This window comes from Lissotriton helveticus, chromosome 10 (genome assembly GCF_964261635.1).
Source record: "Lissotriton helveticus chromosome 10, aLisHel1.1, whole genome shotgun sequence".
Classification (NCBI taxonomy): Eukaryota; Metazoa; Chordata; class Amphibia; order Caudata; family Salamandridae; genus Lissotriton; species Lissotriton helveticus.
Window position 1 is genome coordinate 590,039,640 of NC_136071.1, and position 19,807 is coordinate 590,059,446.

The window sequence follows — 19,807 nt, forward strand, 5'->3', positions numbered from 1 at the left end:
CAATCATATTGCAGAAGAGAGCAACATGTGCAGTTGCTTGCTTTGGGTGAAGCATTCACTGACTAGCTGCCACTAACCCCTGGAGCCGTGTCAGAGGTGACTCTTGCGTGGCTCGTTGGTCTAGGGGTATGATTCTCGCTTAGGGTGCGAGAGGTCCCGGGTTCAAATCCCGGACGAGCCCTTTTTAGAGCTAAACATACAAATCGTACTAAAAATGCACTATGCCTGACTATTTCTAGTAATACTCGGTGCATTGTTGCGCAACATATTCCTAACCTCAGAAGAAAAATGGATCACCGTGCTTTTTCTGCCTACCTGCTTAGTCTCAGTGTGTCCCAGGTGATGCTTTCCCAAGCTGTACTCGCAGACATTTAGGCATCAGATATTTGTCTGTCGATGCCTGCACAAGTAAATTTTGAATACGTCTAATTGCAAGCATGTTGGATGATATCTCTGAGGTTTTCACACTTGTTCTGCACATTCTGAGCCGCTGCTGATACAGCAGAATAGAAGTAGGGTGAAGCCTTGAGAGGAACTTTGCTTTAACAGTAGCAAGCAGCAAGGTCGTTTCTGTAGTGTAGTGGTCATCACGTTCGCCTAACACGCGAAAGGTCCTCGGTTCGAGACCGGGCAGAAACACTGAGTGTTGGCTGCTTTTATGTGCACACTCTAAAACCTTATTATCTGAATGCAAGTTTAAGAAGAGGTGGTCTTTGAACACAGTGAGCCGTGGGAAACTTTCTTTACCTTTGCAAGACGAAACAAAGTTATCTGCATCCATCATCTGGGGGTCGTTCTTGTGCCTATTTTTATTTTGTTTAAGCTATGTTGTATTGTTGGGGCCTTTACACCTGTGACATTGCTGTGAAGGTTGTAAGTGGAAACATTGGCAGGTGCAGATAGAAGAGTTAGACCTAAGCCCCCCTCATGAGCCGTCAGGATGGCCGAGTGGTCTAAGGCGCCAGACTCAAGAGAGCTTGATCTTCAGTGTAGCTGAGCCTTCTGGTCTCCTCATGGAGGCGTGGGTTCAAATCCCACTTCTGACAGGTCCCTTTTACACCCGTAAATCTTCCTGTTTTTTGCAGTGCGTTCCCGGCAAACACCACAATCTTTTCAGGAACCTGTAGCATGTGAAGAGAAATCCACCAACAATCAGGCTGGGCCCTCAATCACAATTCCATGGATTTCTGGAAATGACACCTCAGGCACACCTTCCATTAAATTTGCACTCCATCACAGTAACTGCCATGCTGGGTTTCTAACTAAGCAGTTGATCCCATCATTTGTTGTGAGGCTCTCCTGCCACCTTTTGGGCAGAGAAGGCACTGTCCCTGCAAAAACACAGGCAGACATGTTCAACAGGGCTTCCTGGTTATGTGGGAGGAGCAGAATGCCATTGGTCCCCCCTTGCAAATTCTAATTTACATAAGGAAGACAGAGAGGTAGCTGGGAGTAGGCACTGCACACGGGCATTGCACTCTCTCTTATGATTTGCAGCCAATTCTAGATTGAGGCAGGAGGAAAGGAGGTGACTCGCCCAACAATGGCTATACTGAGAAGTCAGCCACTCTGGGTCTCCCAGGTGAGTGTTTCAGGCCTGTGAGCCACTCATATAAATCTCGCCTGATTGAGCCTGATCGAGCGCTGAGCGATCGCGTTTGAATCCAAATATCAAACCCCTCTTTCTCAGGCGCAGGAAATGGTGGGCCCTTCATTGCTTCTGGTGTGGAAGTCTATGGGGCAAGGGTCCAGGACTTGCAGAGGAGAACAATTGCCAGAAAGTGCTTGCTGTTCTCATCTGTGCCTTTTTTCTGCTCACTGGCTGATAGGAGATTGGCTGCCCCCTTTCTTGCTAGAGTGAAAAAACAACAACTTGAGAGAAAACATGACGTTGTGAGGCTCACTTAGAGGGAGACTAGCCAAATAGCCCTGCTTTTTTTCTGAAAGACGCTTCAGAAATTGTTCAAAATGTCTCCTGGCCACTCAGGCTCGTTGGTCTAGGGGTATGATTCTCGCTTCGGGTGCGAGAGGTCCCGGGTTCAAATCCCGGACGAGCCCATGCTGTGGACATTTTCAGGATGCTTGTAATATAGGAGCATTTCTTCTTTTCAATGCTATAAGACGCTGTGTATGTCGAGAAAGTTCCTTACCCTGCACGCTATTTTCCACTTGTGGCGGGATAAAGGAGTGCAGGACTTCTTTGCAACTGCTTTTCTGGGCCAGACCAGCATGGTAGGAACATTACATGCATAGTGTTTTTCTAGTGCAATTTCAGGATATGGTTTCAAAATCGCCTCTTGGAATAAAAGTGGTCCTCATTCCTGTCTTCCAAAGAAATAGAGACCGGGTAAGGAGAGCCCAACTTTGAGCTTCAAGGACATTGGCCCTTAGTCTGTGCATTCCAGCCCAATACATGCCAACAAGATTCCTGAGTTAGTGTCTGTTTCTGTAGTGTAGTGGTTATCACGTTCGCCTTACACGCGAAAGGTCCCTGGTTCGAGACCGGGCAGAAACAGCGGTTTGCTGTTTTTAACAGTGTTTGCCTTTACTGGCTGACTTTATAGGAAAGCTGAGATAATAGAGGCTGTCTATCCCTCACCAACCTGACGTAGTGTGCTCCAGGGATCTCAGTGACAGCTCGAAAAGAGAAGTGACGATAGCTTGCGCCATTCGCTTGCTCGCCCTTTGCTCTGAAGGGTGGGCCTACTTCATGAAAGCAAGGAATGAGAGCAGAAATGCTTTTCTTGTCCTCACCGCAAGCAGACACTTAGAGAAAACAAACTGTCTGAAGGACAGAGGCTTTTTAATTTCTTGTTTGATGACGGCCATGGAAAAGACAGCAATCATATTGCAGAAGAGAGCAACATGTGCAGTTGCTTGCTTTGGGTGAAGCATTCACCGACTAGCTGCCACTAACCCCTGGAGCCATGTCAGAGGTGACTCTTGCGTGGCTCGTTGGTCTAGGGGTATGATTCTCGCTTAGGGTGCGAGAGGTCCCGGGTTCAAATCCCGGACGAGCCCTTTTTAGAGCTAAACATACAAATCGTACTAAAAATGCACTATGCCTGACTATTTCTAGTAATACTCGGTTGATTTTTTGCTTAACATATTCCTAACCTCAGTAGAAAAATGGATCACCGTGCTTTTTCTGCCTACCTGCTTAGTCTCAGTGTGTCCCAGGTGATGCTTTCCCAAGCTGTACTCGCAGACATTTAGGCATCAGATATTTGTCTGTCGATGCCTGCACAAGTAAATTTTGAATACGTCTAATTGCAAGCATGTTGGATGATATCTCTGAGGTTTTCACACTTGTTCTGCACATTCTGAGCCGCTGCTGATACAGCAGAATAGAAGTAGGGTGAAGCCTTGAGAGGAACTTTGCTTTAACAGTAGCAAGCAGCAAGGTCGTTTCTGTAGTGTAGTGGTCATCACGTTCGCCTAACACGCGAAAGGTCCCCGGTTCGAGACCGGGCAGAAACACTGAGCGTTGGCTGCTTTTATGTGCACACTCTAAAACCTTATTATCTGAATGCAAGTTTAAGAAGAGGTGGTCTTTGAACACAGTGAGCCGTGGGAAACTTTCTTTACCTTTGCAAGACGAAACAAAGTTATCTGCATCCATCATCTGGGGGTCGTTCTTGTGCCTACTTTTATTTTGTTTAAGCTATGTTGTATTGTTGGGGCCTTTACACCTGTGACATTGCTGTGAAGGTTGTAAGTGGAAACATTGGCAGGTGCAGATAGAAGAGTTAGACCTAAGCCCCCCCTCATGAGCCGTCAGGATGGCCGAGTGGTCTAAGGCGCCAGACTCAAGAGAGCTTGATCTTCAGTGTAGCTGAGCCTTCTGGTCTCCTCATGGAGGCGTGGGTTCAAATCCCACTTCTGACAGGTCCCTTTTACACCCGTAAATCTTCCTGTTTTTTGCAGTGCGTTCCCGGCAAACACCACAATCTTTGCAGGAACCTGTAGCATGTGAAGAGAAATCCACCAACAATCAGGCTGGGCCCTTAATCACAATTCCATGGATTTCTGGAAATGACACCTCAGGCACACCTTCCATTAAATTTGCACTCCATCACAGTAACTGCCATGCTGGGTTTCTAACTGAGCAGTTGATCCCATCATTTGTTGTGAGGCTCTCCTGCCACCTTTTGGGCAGAGAAGGCACTGTCCCTGCAAAAACACAGGCAGACATGTTCAACAGGGCTTCCTGGTTATGTGGGAGGAGCAGAATGCCATTGGTCCCCCCTTGCAAATTCTAATTTACATAAGGAAGACAGAGAGGTAGCTGGGAGTAGGCACTGCACACGGGCATTGCACTCTCTCTTATGATTTGCAGCCAATTCTAGATTGAGGCAGGAGGAAAGGAGGTGACTCGCCCAACAATGGCTATACTGAGAAGTCAGCCACTCTGGGTCTCCCAGGTGAGTGTTTCAGGCCTGTGAGCCACTCATATAAATCTCGCCTGATTGAGCCTGATCGAGCGCTGAGCGATCGCGTTTGAATCCAAATATCAAACCCCTCTTTCTCAGGCGCAGGAAATGGTGGGCCCTTCATTGCTTCTGGTGTGGAAGTCTATGGGGCAAGGGTCCAGGACTTGCAGAGGAGAACAATTGCCAGAAAGTGCTTGCTGTTCTCATCTGTGCCTTTTTTCTGCTCACTGGCTGATAGGAGATTGGCTGCCCCCTTTCTTGCTAGAGTGAAAAAACAACAACTTGAGAGAAAACATGACGTTGTGAGGCTCACTTAGAGGGAGACTAGCCAAATAGCCCTGCTTTTTTTCTGAAAGACGCTTCAGAAATTGTTCAAAATGTCTCCTGGCCACTCAGGCTCGTTGGTCTAGGGGTATGATTCTCGCTTCGGGTGCGAGAGGTCCCGGGTTCAAATCCCGGACGAGCCCATGCTGTGGACATTTTCAGGATGCTTGTAATATAGGAGCATTTCTTCTTTTCAATGCTATAAGACGCTGTGTATGTCGAGAAAGTTCCTTACCCTGCACGCTATTTTCCACTTGTGGCGGGATAAAGGAGTGCAGGACTTCTTTGCAACTGCTTTTCTGGGCCAGACCAGCATGGTAGGAACATTACATGCATAGTGTTTTTCTAGTGCAATTTCAGGATATGGTTTCAAAATCGCCTCTTGGAATAAAAGTGGTCCTCATTCCTGTCTTCCAAAGAAATAGAGACCGGGTAAGGAGAGCCCAACTTTGAGCTTCAAGGACATTGGCCCTTAGTCTGTGCATTCCAGCCCAATACATGCCAACAAGATTCCTGAGTTAGTGTCTGTTTCTGTAGTGTAGTGGTTATCACGTTCGCCTTACACGCGAAAGGTCCCTGGTTCGAGACCGGGCAGAAACAGCGGTTTGCTGTTTTTAACAGTGTTTGCCTTTACTGGCTGACTTTATAGGAAAGCTGAGATAATAGAGGCTGTCTATCCCTCACCAACCTGACGTAGTGTGCTCCAGGGATCTCAGTGACAGCTCGAAAAGAGAAGTGACGATAGCTTGCGCCATTCGCTTGCTCGCCCTTTGCTCTGAAGGGTGGGCCTACTTCATGAAAGCAAGGAATGAGAGCAGAAATGCTTTTCTTGTCCTCACCGCAAGCAGACACTTAGAGAAAACAAACTGTCTGAAGGACAGAGGCTTTTTAATTTCTTGTTTGATGACGGCCATGGAAAAGACAGCAATCATATTGCAGAAGAGAGCAACATGTGCAGTTGCTTGCTTTGGGTGAAGCATTCACCGACTAGCTGCCACTAACCCCTGGAGCCATGTCAGAGGTGACTCTTGCGTGGCTCGTTGGTCTAGGGGTATGATTCTCGCTTAGGGTGCGAGAGGTCCCGGGTTCAAATCCCGGACGAGCCCTTTTTAGAGCTAAACATACAAATCGTACTAAAAATGCACTATGCCTGACTATTTCTAGTAATACTCGGTTGATTTTTTGCTTAACATATTCCTAACCTCAGTAGAAAAATGGATCACCGTGCTTTTTCTGCCTACCTGCTTAGTCTCAGTGTGTCCCAGGTGATGCTTTCCCAAGCTGTACTCGCAGACATTTAGGCATCAGATATTTGTCTGTCGATGCCTGCACAAGTAAATTTTGAATACGTCTAATTGCAAGCATGTTGGATGATATCTCTGAGGTTTTCACACTTGTTCTGCACATTCTGAGCCGCTGCTGATACAGCAGAATAGAAGTAGGGTGAAGCCTTGAGAGGAACTTTGCTTTAACAGTAGCAAGCAGCAAGGTCGTTTCTGTAGTGTAGTGGTCATCACGTTCGCCTAACACGCGAAAGGTCCCCGGTTCGAGACCGGGCAGAAACACTGAGCGTTGGCTGCTTTTATGTGCACACTCTAAAACCTTATTATCTGAATGCAAGTTTAAGAAGAGGTGGTCTTTGAACACAGTGAGCCGTGGGAAACTTTCTTTACCTTTGCAAGACGAAACAAAGTTATCTGCATCCATCATCTGGGGGTCGTTCTTGTGCCTACTTTTATTTTGTTTAAGCTATGTTGTATTGTTGGGGCCTTTACACCTGTGACATTGCTGTGAAGGTTGTAAGTGGAAACATTGGCAGGTGCAGATAGAAGAGTTAGACCTAAGCCCCCCCTCATGAGCCGTCAGGATGGCCGAGTGGTCTAAGGCGCCAGACTCAAGAGAGCTTGATCTTCAGTGTAGCTGAGCCTTCTGGTCTCCTCATGGAGGCGTGGGTTCAAATCCCACTTCTGACAGGTCCCTTTTACACCCGTAAATCTTCCTGTTTTTTGCAGTGCGTTCCCGGCAAACACCACAATCTTTGCAGGAACCTGTAGCATGTGAAGAGAAATCCACCAACAATCAGGCTGGGCCCTTAATCACAATTCCATGGATTTCTGGAAATGACACCTCAGGCACACCTTCCATTAAATTTGCACTCCATCACAGTAACTGCCATGCTGGGTTTCTAACTGAGCAGTTGATCCCATCATTTGTTGTGAGGCTCTCCTGCCACCTTTTGGGCAGAGAAGGCACTGTCCCTGCAAAAACACAGGCAGACATGTTCAACAGGGCTTCCTGGTTATGTGGGAGGAGCAGAATGCCATTGGTCCCCCCTTGCAAATTCTAATTTACATAAGGAAGACAGAGAGGTAGCTGGGAGTAGGCACTGCACACGGGCATTGCACTCTCTCTTATGATTTGCAGCCAATTCTAGATTGAGGCAGGAGGAAAGGAGGTGACTCGCCCAACAATGGCTATACTGAGAAGTCAGCCACTCTGGGTCTCCCAGGTGAGTGTTTCAGGCCTGTGAGCCACTCATATAAATCTCGCCTGATCGAGCCTGATCGAGCGCTGAGCGAGCGCGTTTGAATCCAAATATCAAACCCCTCTTTCTCAGGCGCAGGAAATGGTGGGCCCTTCATTACTTCTGGTGTGGAAGTCTATGGGGCAAGGGTCCAGGACTTGCAGAGGAGAACAATTGCCAGAAAGTGCTTGCTGTTCTCATCTGTGCCTTTTTTCTGCTCACTGGCTGATAGGAGAGTGGCTGCCCCCTTTCTTGCTAGAGTGAAAAAACAACAGCTTGAGAGAAAACATGACGTTGTGAGGCTCACTTAGAGGGAGACTAGCCAAATAGCCCTGCTTTTTTTCTGAAAGACGCTTCAGAAATTGTTCAAAATGTCTCCTGGCCACTCAGGCTCGTTGGTCTAGGGGTATGATTCTCGCTTCGGGTGCGAGAGGTCCCGGGTTCAAATCCCGGACGAGCCCATGCTGTGGACATTTTCAGGATGCTTGTAATACAGGAGCATTTCTTCTTTTCAATGCTATAAGACGCTGTGTATGTCGAGAAAGTTCCTTACCCTGCACGCTATTTTCCACTTGTGGCGGGATAAAGGAGTACAGGACTTCTTTGCAACTGCTTTTCTGGGCCAGACCAGCATGGTAGGAACATTACATGCATAGTGTTTTTCTAGTGTAATTTCAGGATATGGTTTCAAAATCGCCTCTTGGAATAAAAGTGGTCCTCATTCCTGTCTTCCAAAGAAATAGAGACCGGGTAAGGAGAGCCCAACTTTGAGCTTCAAGGACATTGGCCCTTAGTCTGTGCATTCCAGCCCAATACATGCCAACAAGATTCCTGAGTTAGTGTCTGTTTCTGTAGTGTAGTGGTTATCACGTTTGCCTTACACGCGAAAGGTCCCTGGTTCGAGACTGGGCAGAAACAGCGGTTTGCTGTTTTTAACAGTGTTTGCCTTTACTGGCTGACTTTATAGGAAAGCTGAGATAATAGAGGCTGTCTATCCCTCACCAACCTGACGTAGTGTGCTCCAGGGATCTCAGTGACAGCTCGAAAAGAGAAGTGACGATAGCTTGCGCCATTCGCTTGCTCGCCCTTTGCTCTGAAGAGTGGGCCTACTTCATGAAAGCAAGGAATGAGAGCAGAAATGCTTTTCTTGTCCTCACCGCAAGCAGACACTTAGAGAAAACAAACTGTCTGAAGGACAGAGGCTTTTTAATTTCTTGTTTGATGACGGCCATGGAAAAGACAGCAATCATATTGCAGAAGAGAGCAACATGTGCAGTTGCTTGCTTTGGGTGAAGCATTCACCGACTAGCTGCCACTAACCCCTGGAGCCATGTCAGAGGTGACTCTTGCGTGGCTCGTTGGTCTAGGGGTATGATTCTCGCTTAGGGTGCGAGAGGTCCCGGGTTCAAATCCCGGACGAGCCCTTTTTAGAGCTAAACATACAAATCGTACTAAAAATGCACTATGCCTGACTATTTCTAGTAATACTCGGTGCATTGTTGCGCAACATATTCCTAACCTCAGAAGAAAAATGGATCACCGTGCTTTTTCTGCCTACCTGCTTAGTCTCAGTGTGTCCCAGGTGATGCTTTCCCAAGCTGTACTCGCAGACATTTAGGCATCAGATATTTGTCTGTCGATGCCTGCACAAGTAAATTTTGAATACGTCTAATTGCAAGCATGTTGGATGATATCTCTGAGGTTTTCACACTTGTTCTGCACATTCTGAGCCGCTGCTGATACAGCAGAATAGAAGTAGGGTGAAGCCTTGAGAGGAACTTTGCTTTAACAGTAGCAAGCAGCAAGGTCGTTTCTGTAGTGTAGTGGTCATCACGTTCGCCTAACACGCGAAAGGTCCCCGGTTCGAGACCGGGCAGAAACACTGAGCGTTGGCTGCTTTTATGTGCACACTCTAAAACCTTATTATCTGAATGCAAGTTTAAGAAGAGGTGGTCTTTGAACACAGTGAGCCGTGGGAAACTTTCTTTACCTTTGCAAGACGAAACAAAGTTATCTGCATCCGTCATCTGGGGGTCGTTCTTGTGCCTATTTTTATTTTGTTTAAGCTATGTTGTATTGTTGGGGCCTTTACACCTGTGACATTGCTGTGAAGGTTGTAAGTGGAAACATTGGCAGGTGCAGATAGAAGAGTTAGACCTAAGCCCCCCTCATGAGCCGTCAGGATGGCCGAGTGGTCTAAGGCGCCAGACTCAAGAGAGCTTGATCTTCAGTGTAGCTGAGCCTTCTGGTCTCCTCATGGAGGCGTGGGTTCAAATCCCACTTCTGACAGGTCCCTTTTACACCCGTAAATCTTCCTGTTTTTTGCAGTGCGTTCCCGGCAAACACCACAATCTTTGCAGGAACCTGTAGCATGTGAAGAGAAATCCACCAACAATCAGGCTGGGCCCTCAATCACAATTCCATGGATTTCTGGAAATGACACCTCAGGCACACCTTCCATTAAATTTGCACTCCATCACAGTAACTCCCTTGCTGGGTTTCTAACTAAGCAGTTGATCCCATCATTTGTTGTGAGGCTCTCCTGCCACCTTTTGGGCAGAGAAGGCACTGTCCCTGCAAAAACACAGGCAGACATGTTCAACAGGGCTTCCTGGTTATGTGGGAGGAGCAGAATGCCATTGGTTCCCCCCTTGCAAATTCTAATTTACATAAGGAAGACAGAGAGGTAGCTGGGAGTAGGCACTGCACACGGGCATTGCACTCTCTCTTATGATTTGCAGCCAATTCTAGATTGAGGCAGGAGGAAAGGAGGTGACTCGCCCAACAATGGCTATACTGAGAAGTCAGCCACTCTGGGTCTCCCAGGTTAGTGTTTCAGGCCTGTGAGCCACTCATATAAATCTCGCCTGATCGAGCCTGAGCGAGCGCTGAGCGAGCGCGTTTGAATCCAAATATCAAACCCCTCTTTCTCAGGCGCAGGAAATGGTGGGCCCTTCATTGCTTCTGGTGTGGAAGTCTATGGGGCAAGGGTCCAGGACTTGCAGAGGAGAACAATTGCCAGAAAGTGCTTGCTGTTCTCATCTGTGCCTTTTTTCTGCTCACTGGCTGATAGGAGATTGGCTGCCCCCTTTCTTGCTAGAGTGAAAAAACAACAACTTGAGAGAAAACATGACGTTGTGAGGCTCACTTAGAGGGAGACTAGCCAAATAGCCCTGCTTTTTTTCTGAAAGACGCTTCAGAAATTGTTCAAAATGTCTCCTGGCCACTCAGGCTCGTTGGTCTAGGGGTATGATTCTCGCTTCGGGTGCGAGAGGTCCCGGGTTCAAATCCCGGACGAGCCCATGCTGTGGACATTTTCAGGATGCTTGTAATATAGGAGCATTTCTTCTTTTCAATGCTATAAGACGCTGTGTATGTCGAGAAAGTTCCTTACCCTGCACGCTATTTTCCACTTGTGGCGGGATAAAGGAGTGCAGGACTTCCTTGCAACTGCTTTTCTGGGCCAGACCAGCATGGTAGGAACATTACATGCATAGTGTTTTTCTAGTGTAATTTCAGGATATGGTTTCAAAATCGCCTATTGGAATAAAAGTGGTCCTCATTCCTGTCTTCCAAAAAAATAGAGACCGGGTAAGGAGAGCCCAACTTTGAGCTTCAAGGACATTGGCCCTTAGTCTGTGCATTCCAGCCCAATACATGCCAACAAGATTCCTGAGTTAGTGTCTGTTTCTGTAGTGTAGTGGTTATCACGTTCGCCTTACACGCGAAAGGTCCCTGGTTCGAGACCGGGCAGAAACAGCGGTTTGCTGTTTTTAACAGTGTTTGCCTTTACTGGCTGACTTTATAGGAAAGCTGAGATAATAGAGGCTGTCTATCCCTCACCAACCTGACGTAGTGTGCTCCAGGGATCTCAGTGACAGCTCAAAAAGAGAAGTGACGATAGCTTGCGCCATTCGCTTGCTCGCCCTTTGCTCTGAAGGGTGGGCCTACTTCATGAAAGCAAGGAATGAGAGCAGAAATGCTTTTCTTGTCCTCACCGCAAGCAGACACTTAGAGAAAACAAACTGTCTGAAGGACAGAGGCTTTTTAATTTCTTGTTTGATGACGGCCATGGAAAAGACAGCAATCATATTGCAGAAGAGAGCAACATGTGCAGTTGCTTGCTTTGGGTGAAGCATTCACCGACTAGCTGCCACTAACCCCTGGAGCCATGTCAGAGGTGACTCTTGCGTGGCCCGTTGGTCTAGGGGTATGATTCTCGCTTAGGGTGCGAGAGGTCCCGGGTTCAAATCCCGGACGAGCCCTTTTTAGAGCTAAACATACAAATCGTACTAAAAATGCACTATGCCTGACTATTTCTAGTAATACTCGGTTGATTTTTTGCTTAACATATTCCTAACCTCAGTAGAAAAATGGATCACCGTGCTTTTTCTGCCTACCTGCTTAGTCTCAGTGTGTCCCAGGTGATGCTTTCCCAAGCTGTACTCGCAGACATTTAGGCATCAGATATTTGTCTGTCGATGCCTGCACAAGTAAATTTTGAATACGTCTAATTGCAAGCATGTTGGATGATATCTCTGAGGTTTTCACACTTGTTCTGCACATTCTGAGCCCCTGCTGATACAGCAGAATAGAAGTAGGGTGAAGCCTTGAGAGGAACTTTGCTTTAACAGTAGCAAGCAGCAAGGTCGTTTCTGTAGTGTAGTGGTCATCACGTTCGCCTAACACGCGAAAGATCCCTGGTTCGAGACCGGGCAGAAACACTGAGCGTTGGCTGCTTTTATGTGCACACTCTAAAACCTTATTATCTGAATGCAAGTTTAAGAAGAGGTGGTCTTTGAACACAGTGAGCCGTGGGAAACTTTCTTTACCTTTGCAAGACGAAACAAAGTTATCTGCATCCATCATCTGGGGGTCGTTCTTGTGCCTATTTTTATTTTGTTTAAGCTATGTTGTATTGTTGGGGCCTTTACACCTGTGACATTGCTGTGAAGGTTGTAAGTGGAAACATTGGCAGGTGCAGATAGAAGAGTTAGACCTAAGCCCCGCCTCAGGAGCCGTCAGGATGGCCGAGTGGTCTAAGTCGCCAGACTCAAGAGAGCTTGATCTTCAGTGTAGCTGAGCCTTCTGGTCTCCTCATGGAGGCGTGGGTTCAAATCCCACTTCTGACAGGTCCCTTTTACACCCGTAAATCTTCCTGTTTTTTGCAGTGCGTTCCCGGCAAACACCACAATCTTTGCAGGAACCTGTAGCATGTGAAGAGAAATCCACCAACAATCAGGCTGGGCCCTCAATCACAATTCCATGGATTTCTGGAAATGACACCTCAGGCACACCTTCCATTAAATTTGCACTCCATCACAGTAACTGCCATGCTGGGTTTCTAACTAAGCAGTTGATCCCATCATTTGTTGTGAGGCTCTCCTGCCACCTTTTGGGCAGAGAAGGCACTGTCCCTGCAAAAACACAGGCAGGCATGTTCAACAGGGCTTCCTGGTTATGTGGGAGGAGCAGAATGCCATTGGTCCCCCCTTGCAAATTCTAATTTACATAAGGAAGACAGAGAGGTAGCTGGGAGTAGGCACTGCACACGGGCATTGCACTCTCTCTTATGATTTGCAGCCAATTCTAGATTGAGGCAGGAGGAAAGGAGGTGACTCGCCCAACAATGGCTATACTGAGAAGTCAGCCACTCTGGGTCTCCCAGGTGAGTGTTTCAGGCCTGTGAGCCACTCATATAAATCTCGCCTGATCGAGCCTGATCGAGCGCTGAGCGAGCGCGTTTGAATCCAAATATCAAACCCCTCTTTCTCAGGCGCAGGAAATGGTGGGCCCTTCATTGCTTCTGGTGTGGAAGTCTATGGGGCAAGGGTCCAGGACTTGCAGAGGAGAACAATTGCCAGAAAGTGCTTGCTGTTCTCATCTGTGCCTTTTTTCTGCTCACTGGCTGATAGGAGATTGGCTGCCCCCTTTCTTGCTAGAGTGAAAAAACAACAACTTGAGAGAAAACATGACGTTGTGAGGCTCACTTAGAGGGAGACTAGCCAAATAGCCCTGCTTTTTTTCTGAAAGACGCTTCAGAAATTGTTCAAAATGTCTCCTGGCCACTCAGGCTCGTTGGTCTAGGGGTATGATTCTCGCTTCGGGTGCGAGAGGTCCCGGGTTCAAATCCCGGACGAGCCCATGCTGTGGACATTTTCAGGATGCTTGTAATATAGGAGCATTTCTTCTTTTCAATGCTATAAGACGCTGTGTATGTCGAGAAAGTTCCTTACCCTGCACGCTATTTTCCACTTGTGGCGGGATAAAGGAGTGCAGGACTTCTTTGCAACTGCTTTTCTGGGCCAGACCAGCATGGTAGGAACATTACATGCATAGTGTTTTTCTAGTGTAATTTCAGGACATGGTTTCAAAATCGCCTCTTGGAATAAAAGTGGTCCTCATTCCTGTCTTCCAAAGAAATAGAGACCGGGTAAGGAGAGCCCAACTTTGAGCTTCAAGGACATTGGCCCTTAGTCTGTGCATTCCAGCCCAATACATGCCAACAAGATTCCTGAGTTAGTGTCTGTTTCTGTAGTGTAGTGGTTATCACGTTCGCCTTACACGCGAAAGGTCCCTGGTTCGAGACCGGGCAGAAACAGCGGTTTGCTGTTTTTAACAGTGTTTGCCTTTACTTGCTGACTTTATAGGAAAGCTGAGATAATAGAGGCTGTCTATCCCTCACCAACCTGACGTAGTGTGCTCCAGGGATCTCAGTGACAGCTCGAAAAGAGAAGTGACGATAGCTTGCGCCATTCGCTTGCTCGCCCTTTGCTCTGAAGAGTGGGCCTACTTCATGAAAGCAAGGAATGAGAGCAGAAATGCTTTTCTTGTCCTCACCGCAAGCAGACACTTAGAAAAAACAAACTGTCTGAAGGACAGAGGCTTTTTAATTTCTTGTTTGATGACGGCCATGGAAAAGACAGCAATCATATTGCAGAAGAGAGCAACATGTGCAGTTGCTTGCTTTGGGTGAAGCATTCACCGACTAGCTGCCACTAACCCCTGGAGCCATGTCAGAGGTGACTCTTGCGTGGCTCGTTGGTCTAGGGGTATGATTCTCGCTTAGGGTGCGAGAGGTCCCGGGTTCAAATCCCGGACGAGCCCTTTTTAGAGCTAAACATACAAATCGTACTAAAAATGCACTATGCCTGACTATTTCTAGTAATACTCGGTGCATTGTTGCGCAACATATTCCTAACCTCAGAAGAAAAATGGATCACCGTGCTTTTTCTGCCTACCTGCTTAGTCTCAGTGTGTCCCAGGTGATGCTTTCCCAAGCTGTACTCGCAGACATTTAGGCATCAGATATTTGTCTGTCGATGCCTGCACAAGTAAATTTTGAATACGTCTAATTGCAAGCATGTTGGATGATATCTCTGAGGTTTTCACACTTGTTCTGCACATTCTGAGCCGCTGCTGATACAGCAGAATAGAAGTAGGGTGAAGCCTTGAGAGGAACTTTGCTTTAACAGTAGCAAGCAGCAAGGTCGTTTCTGTAGTGTAGTGGTCATCACGTTCGCCTAACACGCGAAAGGTCCCCGGTTCGAGACCGGGCAGAAACACTGAGCGTTGGCTGCTTTTATGTGCACACTCTAAAACCTTATTATCTGAATGCAAGTTTAAGAAGAGGTGGTCTTTGAACACAGTGAGCCGTGGGAAACTTTCTTTACCTTTGCAAGACGAAACAAAGTTATCTGCATCCGTCATCTGGGGGTCGTTCTTGTGCCTATTTTTATTTTGTTTAAGCTATGTTGTATTGTTGGGGCCTTTACACCTGTGACATTGCTGTGAAGGTTGTAAGTGGAAACATTGGCAGGTGCAGATAGAAGAGTTAGACCTAAGCCCCCCTCATGAGCCGTCAGGATGGCCGAGTGGTCTAAGGCGCCAGACTCAAGAGAGCTTGATCTTCAGTGTAGCTGAGCCTTCTGGTCTCCTCATGGAGGCGTGGGTTCAAATCCCACTTCTGACAGGTCCCTTTTACACCCGTAAATCTTCCTGTTTTTTGCAGTGCGTTCCCGGCAAACACCACAATCTTTGCAGGAACCTGTAGCATGTGAAGAGAAATCCACCAACAATCAGGCTGGGCCCTCAATCACAATTCCATGGATTTCTGGAAATGACACCTCAGGCACACCTTCCATTAAATTTGCACTCCATCACAGTAACTCCCTTGCTGGGTTTCTAACTAAGCAGTTGATCCCATCATTTGTTGTGAGGCTCTCCTGCCACCTTTTGGGCAGAGAAGGCACTGTCCCTGCAAAAACACAGGCAGACATGTTCAACAGGGCTTCCTGGTTATGTGGGAGGAGCAGAATGCCATTGGTTCCCCCCTTGCAAATTCTAATTTACATAAGGAAGACAGAGAGGTAGCTGGGAGTAGGCACTGCACACGGGCATTGCACTCTCTCTTATGATTTGCAGCCAATTCTAGATTGAGGCAGGAGGAAAGGAGGTGACTCGCCCAACAATGGCTATACTGAGAAGTCAGCCACTCTGGGTCTCCCAGGTTAGTGTTTCAGGCCTGTGAGCCACTCATATAAATCTCGCCTGATCGAGCCTGAGCGAGCGCTGAGCGAGCGCGTTTGAATCCAAATATCAAACCCCTCTTTCTCAGGCGCAGGAAATGGTGGGCCCTTCATTGCTTCTGGTGTGGAAGTCTATGGGGCAAGGGTCCAGGACTTGCAGAGGAGAACAATTGCCAGAAAGTGCTTGCTGTTCTCATCTGTGCCTTTTTTCTGCTCACTGGCTGATAGGAGATTGGCTGCCCCCTTTCTTGCTAGAGTGAAAAAACAACAACTTGAGAGAAAACATGACGTTGTGAGGCTCACTTAGAGGGAGACTAGCCAAATAGCCCTGCTTTTTTTCTGAAAGACGCTTCAGAAATTGTTCAAAATGTCTCCTGGCCACTCAGGCTCGTTGGTCTAGGGGTATGATTCTCGCTTCGGGTGCGAGAGGTCCCGGGTTCAAATCCCGGACGAGCCCATGCTGTGGACATTTTCAGGATGCTTGTAATATAGGAGCATTTCTTCTTTTCAATGCTATAAGACGCTGTGTATGTCGAGAAAGTTCCTTACCCTGCACGCTATTTTCCACTTGTGGCGGGATAAAGGAGTGCAGGACTTCTTTGCAACTGCTTTTCTGGGCCAGACCAGCATGGTAGGAACATTACATGCATAGTGTTTTTCTAGTGTAATTTCAGGATATGGTTTCAAAATCGCCTATTGGAATAAAAGTGGTCCTCATTCCTGTCTTCCAAAAAAATAGAGACCGGGTAAGGAGAGCCCAACTTTGAGCTTCAAGGACATTGGCCCTTAGTCTGTGCATTCCAGCCCAATACATGCCAACAAGATTCCTGAGTTAGTGTCTGTTTCTGTAGTGTAGTGGTTATCACGTTCGCCTTACACGCGAAAGGTCCCTGGTTCGAGACCGGGCAGAAACAGCGGTTTGCTGTTTTTAACAGTGTTTGCCTTTACTGGCTGACTTTATAGGAAAGCTGAGATAATAGAGGCTGTCTATCCCTCACCAACCTGACGTAGTGTGCTCCAGGGATCTCAGTGACAGCTCAAAAAGAGAAGTGACGATAGCTTGCGCCATTCGCTTGCTCGCCCTTTGCTCTGAAGGGTGGGCCTACTTCATGAAAGCAAGGAATGAGAGCAGAAATGCTTTTCTTGTCCTCACCGCAAGCAGACACTTAGAGAAAACAAACTGTCTGAAGGACAGAGGCTTTTTAATTTCTTGTTTGATGACGGCCATGGAAAAGACAGCAATCATATTGCAGAAGAGAGCAACATGTGCAGTTGCTTGCTTTGGGTGAAGCATTCACCGACTAGCTGCCACTAACCCCTGGAGCCATGTCAGAGGTGACTCTTGCGTGGCCCGTTGGTCTAGGGGTATGATTCTCGCTTAGGGTGCGAGAGGTCCCGGGTTCAAATCCCGGACGAGCCCTTTTTAGAGCTAAACATACAAATCGTACTAAAAATGCACTATGCCTGACTATTTCTAGTAATACTCGGTTGATTTTTTGCTTAACATATTCCTAACCTCAGTAGAAAAATGGATCACCGTGCTTTTTCTGCCTACCTGCTTAGTCTCAGTGTGTCCCAGGTGATGCTTTCCCAAGCTGTACTCGCAGACATTTAGGCATCAGATATTTGTCTGTCGATGCCTGCACAAGTAAATTTTGAATACGTCTAATTGCAAGCATGTTGGATGATATCTCTGAGGTTTTCACACTTGTTCTGCACATTCTGAGCCCCTGCTGATACAGCAGAATAGAAGTAGGGTGAAGCCTTGAGAGGAACTTTGCTTTAACAGTAGCAAGCAGCAAGGTCGTTTCTGTAGTGTAGTGGTCATCACGTTCGCCTAACACGCGAAAGATCCCCGGTTCGAGACCGGGCAGAAACACTGAGCGTTGGCTGCTTTTATGTGCACACTCTAAAACCTTATTATCTGAATGCAAGTTTAAGAAGAGGTGGTCTTTGAACACAGTGAGCCGTGGGAAACTTTCTTTACCTTTGCAAGACGAAACAAAGTTATCTGCATCCATCATCTGGGGGTCGTTCTTGTGCCTATTTTTATTTTGTTTAAGCTATGTTGTATTGTTGGGGCCTTTACACCTGTGACATTGCTGTGAAGGTTGTAAGTGGAAACATTGGCAGGTGCAGATAGAAGAGTTAGACCTAAGCCCCGCCTCAGGAGCCGTCAGGATGGCCGAGTGGTCTAAGTCGCCAGACTCAAGAGAGCTTGATCTTCAGTGTAGCTGAGCCTTCTGGTCTCCTCATGGAGGCGTGGGTTCAAATCCCACTTCTGACAGGTCCCTTTTACACCCGTAAATCTTCCTGTTTTTTGCAGTGCGTTCCCGGCAAACACCACAATCTTTGCAGGAACCTGTAGCATGTGAAGAGAAATCCACCAACAATCAGGCTGGGCCCTCAATCACAATTCCATGGATTTCTGGAAATGACACCTCAGGCACACCTTCCATTAAATTTGCACTCCATCACAGTAACTGCCATGCTGGGTTTCTAACTAAGCAGTTGATCCCATCATTTGTTGTGAGGCTCTCCTGCCACCTTTTGGGCAGAGAAGGCACTGTCCCTGCAAAAACACAGGCAGGCATGTTCAACAGGGCTTCCTGGTTATGTGGGAGGAGCAGAATGCCATTGGTCCCCCCTTGCAAATTCTAATTTACATAAGGAAGACAGAGAGGTAGCTGGGAGTAGGCACTGCACACGGGCATTGCACTCTCTCTTATGATTTGCAGCCAATTCTAGATTGAGGCAGGAGGAAAGGAGGTGACTCGCCCAACAATGGCTATACTGAGAAGTCAGCCACTCTGGGTCTCCCAGGTGAGTGTTTCAGGCCTGTGAGCCACTCATATAAATCTCGCCTGATCGAGCCTGATCGAGCGCTGAGCGAGCGCGTTTGAATCCAAATATCAAACCCCTCTTTCTCAGGCGCAGGAAATGGTGGGCCCTTCATTGCTTCTGGTGTGGAAGTCTATGGGGCAAGGGTCCAGGACTTGCAGAGGAGAACAATTGCCAGAAAGTGCTTGCTGTTCTCATCTGTGCCTTTTTTCTGCTCACTGGCTGATAGGAGATTGGCTGCCCCCTTTCTTGCTAGAGTGAAAAAACAACAACTTGAGAGAAAACATGACGTTGTGAGGCTCACTTAGAGGGAGACTAGCCAAATAGCCCTGCTTTTTTTCTGAAAGACGCTTCAGAAATTGTTCAAAATGTCTCCTGGCCACTCAGGCTCGTTGGTCTAGGGGTATGATTCTCGCTTCGGGTGCGAGAGGTCCCGGGTTCAAATCCCGGACGAGCCCATGCTGTGGACATTTTCAGGATGCTTGTAATATAGGAGCATTTCTTCTTTTCAATGCTATAAGACGCTGTGTATGTCGAGAAAGTTCCTTACCCTGCACGCTATTTTCCACTTGTGGCGGGATAAAGGAGTGCAGGACTTCTTTGCAACTGCTTTTCTGGGCCAGACCAGCATGGTAGGAACATTACATGCATAGTGTTTTTCTAGTGTAATTTCAGGACATGGTTTCAAAATCGCCTCTTGGAATAAAAGTGGTCCTCATTCCTGTCTTCCAAAGAAATAGAGACCGGGTAAGGAGAGCCCAACTTTGAGCTTCAAGGACATTGGCCCTTAGTCTGTGCATTCCAGCCCAATACATGCCAACAAGATTCCTGAGTTAGTGTCTGTTTCTGTAGTGTAGTGGTTATCACGTTTGCCTTACACGCGAAAGGTCCCTGGTTCGAGACCGGGCAGAAACAGCGGTTTGCTGTTTTTAACAGTGTTTGCCTTTACTGGCTGACTTTATAGGAAAGCTGAGATAATAGAGGCTGTCTATCCCTCACCAACCTGACGTAGTGTGCTCCAGGGATCTCAGTGACAGCTCGAAAAGAGAAGTGACGATAGCTTGCGCCATTCGCTTGCTCGCCCTTTGCTCTGAAGGGTGGGCCTACTTCATGAAAGCAAGGAATGAGAGCAGAAATGCTTTTCTTGTCCTCACCGC

The 19,807-nt window shown here is 47.4% G+C and overlaps 35 non-coding genes across 35 annotated transcripts; all 35 read left to right on the plus strand.

Moving 5' to 3' along the window:
• Positions 1-109: 109 nt before the first annotated feature.
• TRNAP-AGG (transfer RNA proline (anticodon AGG)) lies at positions 110-181 on the plus strand. The gene has a single exon. It is a non-coding gene; the product is annotated as a tRNA-Pro (tRNA).
• A 385-nt stretch (positions 182-566) lies between these two features.
• Positions 567-639, plus strand: TRNAV-AAC (transfer RNA valine (anticodon AAC)). Its single transcript has one exon. It is a non-coding gene; the product is annotated as a tRNA-Val (tRNA).
• A 295-nt stretch (positions 640-934) lies between these two features.
• On the plus strand, positions 935-1,046 carry TRNAL-CAA (transfer RNA leucine (anticodon CAA)). The gene is made up of 2 exons: positions 935-972; positions 1,001-1,046. It is a non-coding gene; the product is annotated as a tRNA-Leu (tRNA).
• Positions 1,047-1,986: 940 nt separating this feature from the next.
• On the plus strand, positions 1,987-2,058 carry TRNAP-CGG (transfer RNA proline (anticodon CGG)). The gene has a single exon. It is a non-coding gene; the product is annotated as a tRNA-Pro (tRNA).
• Positions 2,059-2,442: 384 nt separating this feature from the next.
• On the plus strand, positions 2,443-2,515 carry TRNAV-UAC (transfer RNA valine (anticodon UAC)). The gene has a single exon. It is a non-coding gene; the product is annotated as a tRNA-Val (tRNA).
• A 434-nt stretch (positions 2,516-2,949) lies between these two features.
• On the plus strand, positions 2,950-3,021 carry TRNAP-AGG (transfer RNA proline (anticodon AGG)). The gene has a single exon. It is a non-coding gene; the product is annotated as a tRNA-Pro (tRNA).
• A 386-nt stretch (positions 3,022-3,407) lies between these two features.
• On the plus strand, positions 3,408-3,480 carry TRNAV-AAC (transfer RNA valine (anticodon AAC)). Its single transcript has one exon. It is a non-coding gene; the product is annotated as a tRNA-Val (tRNA).
• A 296-nt stretch (positions 3,481-3,776) lies between these two features.
• TRNAL-CAA (transfer RNA leucine (anticodon CAA)) lies at positions 3,777-3,888 on the plus strand. The gene is made up of 2 exons: positions 3,777-3,814; positions 3,843-3,888. It is a non-coding gene; the product is annotated as a tRNA-Leu (tRNA).
• Positions 3,889-4,828: 940 nt separating this feature from the next.
• TRNAP-CGG (transfer RNA proline (anticodon CGG)) lies at positions 4,829-4,900 on the plus strand. Its single transcript has one exon. It is a non-coding gene; the product is annotated as a tRNA-Pro (tRNA).
• Positions 4,901-5,284: 384 nt separating this feature from the next.
• Positions 5,285-5,357, plus strand: TRNAV-UAC (transfer RNA valine (anticodon UAC)). Its single transcript has one exon. It is a non-coding gene; the product is annotated as a tRNA-Val (tRNA).
• Positions 5,358-5,791: 434 nt separating this feature from the next.
• TRNAP-AGG (transfer RNA proline (anticodon AGG)) lies at positions 5,792-5,863 on the plus strand. Its single transcript has one exon. It is a non-coding gene; the product is annotated as a tRNA-Pro (tRNA).
• A 386-nt stretch (positions 5,864-6,249) lies between these two features.
• TRNAV-AAC (transfer RNA valine (anticodon AAC)) lies at positions 6,250-6,322 on the plus strand. Its single transcript has one exon. It is a non-coding gene; the product is annotated as a tRNA-Val (tRNA).
• A 296-nt stretch (positions 6,323-6,618) lies between these two features.
• TRNAL-CAA (transfer RNA leucine (anticodon CAA)) lies at positions 6,619-6,730 on the plus strand. The gene is made up of 2 exons: positions 6,619-6,656; positions 6,685-6,730. It is a non-coding gene; the product is annotated as a tRNA-Leu (tRNA).
• Positions 6,731-7,670: 940 nt separating this feature from the next.
• On the plus strand, positions 7,671-7,742 carry TRNAP-CGG (transfer RNA proline (anticodon CGG)). The gene has a single exon. It is a non-coding gene; the product is annotated as a tRNA-Pro (tRNA).
• Positions 7,743-8,126: 384 nt separating this feature from the next.
• TRNAV-UAC (transfer RNA valine (anticodon UAC)) lies at positions 8,127-8,199 on the plus strand. Its single transcript has one exon. It is a non-coding gene; the product is annotated as a tRNA-Val (tRNA).
• Positions 8,200-8,633: 434 nt separating this feature from the next.
• Positions 8,634-8,705, plus strand: TRNAP-AGG (transfer RNA proline (anticodon AGG)). Its single transcript has one exon. It is a non-coding gene; the product is annotated as a tRNA-Pro (tRNA).
• Positions 8,706-9,090: 385 nt separating this feature from the next.
• Positions 9,091-9,163, plus strand: TRNAV-AAC (transfer RNA valine (anticodon AAC)). The gene has a single exon. It is a non-coding gene; the product is annotated as a tRNA-Val (tRNA).
• A 295-nt stretch (positions 9,164-9,458) lies between these two features.
• TRNAL-CAA (transfer RNA leucine (anticodon CAA)) lies at positions 9,459-9,570 on the plus strand. Its single transcript has 2 exons — positions 9,459-9,496; positions 9,525-9,570. It is a non-coding gene; the product is annotated as a tRNA-Leu (tRNA).
• Positions 9,571-10,511: 941 nt separating this feature from the next.
• Positions 10,512-10,583, plus strand: TRNAP-CGG (transfer RNA proline (anticodon CGG)). Its single transcript has one exon. It is a non-coding gene; the product is annotated as a tRNA-Pro (tRNA).
• Positions 10,584-10,967: 384 nt separating this feature from the next.
• Positions 10,968-11,040, plus strand: TRNAV-UAC (transfer RNA valine (anticodon UAC)). The gene has a single exon. It is a non-coding gene; the product is annotated as a tRNA-Val (tRNA).
• Positions 11,041-11,474: 434 nt separating this feature from the next.
• On the plus strand, positions 11,475-11,546 carry TRNAP-AGG (transfer RNA proline (anticodon AGG)). Its single transcript has one exon. It is a non-coding gene; the product is annotated as a tRNA-Pro (tRNA).
• A 386-nt stretch (positions 11,547-11,932) lies between these two features.
• On the plus strand, positions 11,933-12,005 carry TRNAV-AAC (transfer RNA valine (anticodon AAC)). Its single transcript has one exon. It is a non-coding gene; the product is annotated as a tRNA-Val (tRNA).
• A 296-nt stretch (positions 12,006-12,301) lies between these two features.
• On the plus strand, positions 12,302-12,413 carry TRNAL-CAA (transfer RNA leucine (anticodon CAA)). The gene is made up of 2 exons: positions 12,302-12,339; positions 12,368-12,413. It is a non-coding gene; the product is annotated as a tRNA-Leu (tRNA).
• Positions 12,414-13,353: 940 nt separating this feature from the next.
• TRNAP-CGG (transfer RNA proline (anticodon CGG)) lies at positions 13,354-13,425 on the plus strand. Its single transcript has one exon. It is a non-coding gene; the product is annotated as a tRNA-Pro (tRNA).
• Positions 13,426-13,809: 384 nt separating this feature from the next.
• Positions 13,810-13,882, plus strand: TRNAV-UAC (transfer RNA valine (anticodon UAC)). Its single transcript has one exon. It is a non-coding gene; the product is annotated as a tRNA-Val (tRNA).
• Positions 13,883-14,316: 434 nt separating this feature from the next.
• Positions 14,317-14,388, plus strand: TRNAP-AGG (transfer RNA proline (anticodon AGG)). The gene has a single exon. It is a non-coding gene; the product is annotated as a tRNA-Pro (tRNA).
• Positions 14,389-14,773: 385 nt separating this feature from the next.
• On the plus strand, positions 14,774-14,846 carry TRNAV-AAC (transfer RNA valine (anticodon AAC)). Its single transcript has one exon. It is a non-coding gene; the product is annotated as a tRNA-Val (tRNA).
• A 295-nt stretch (positions 14,847-15,141) lies between these two features.
• Positions 15,142-15,253, plus strand: TRNAL-CAA (transfer RNA leucine (anticodon CAA)). The gene is made up of 2 exons: positions 15,142-15,179; positions 15,208-15,253. It is a non-coding gene; the product is annotated as a tRNA-Leu (tRNA).
• Positions 15,254-16,194: 941 nt separating this feature from the next.
• On the plus strand, positions 16,195-16,266 carry TRNAP-CGG (transfer RNA proline (anticodon CGG)). The gene has a single exon. It is a non-coding gene; the product is annotated as a tRNA-Pro (tRNA).
• A 384-nt stretch (positions 16,267-16,650) lies between these two features.
• On the plus strand, positions 16,651-16,723 carry TRNAV-UAC (transfer RNA valine (anticodon UAC)). The gene has a single exon. It is a non-coding gene; the product is annotated as a tRNA-Val (tRNA).
• A 434-nt stretch (positions 16,724-17,157) lies between these two features.
• TRNAP-AGG (transfer RNA proline (anticodon AGG)) lies at positions 17,158-17,229 on the plus strand. The gene has a single exon. It is a non-coding gene; the product is annotated as a tRNA-Pro (tRNA).
• A 386-nt stretch (positions 17,230-17,615) lies between these two features.
• On the plus strand, positions 17,616-17,688 carry TRNAV-AAC (transfer RNA valine (anticodon AAC)). Its single transcript has one exon. It is a non-coding gene; the product is annotated as a tRNA-Val (tRNA).
• A 296-nt stretch (positions 17,689-17,984) lies between these two features.
• On the plus strand, positions 17,985-18,096 carry TRNAL-CAA (transfer RNA leucine (anticodon CAA)). Its single transcript has 2 exons — positions 17,985-18,022; positions 18,051-18,096. It is a non-coding gene; the product is annotated as a tRNA-Leu (tRNA).
• Positions 18,097-19,036: 940 nt separating this feature from the next.
• TRNAP-CGG (transfer RNA proline (anticodon CGG)) lies at positions 19,037-19,108 on the plus strand. Its single transcript has one exon. It is a non-coding gene; the product is annotated as a tRNA-Pro (tRNA).
• A 384-nt stretch (positions 19,109-19,492) lies between these two features.
• On the plus strand, positions 19,493-19,565 carry TRNAV-UAC (transfer RNA valine (anticodon UAC)). The gene has a single exon. It is a non-coding gene; the product is annotated as a tRNA-Val (tRNA).
• The last annotated feature ends 242 nt before the right edge of the window (positions 19,566-19,807 follow it).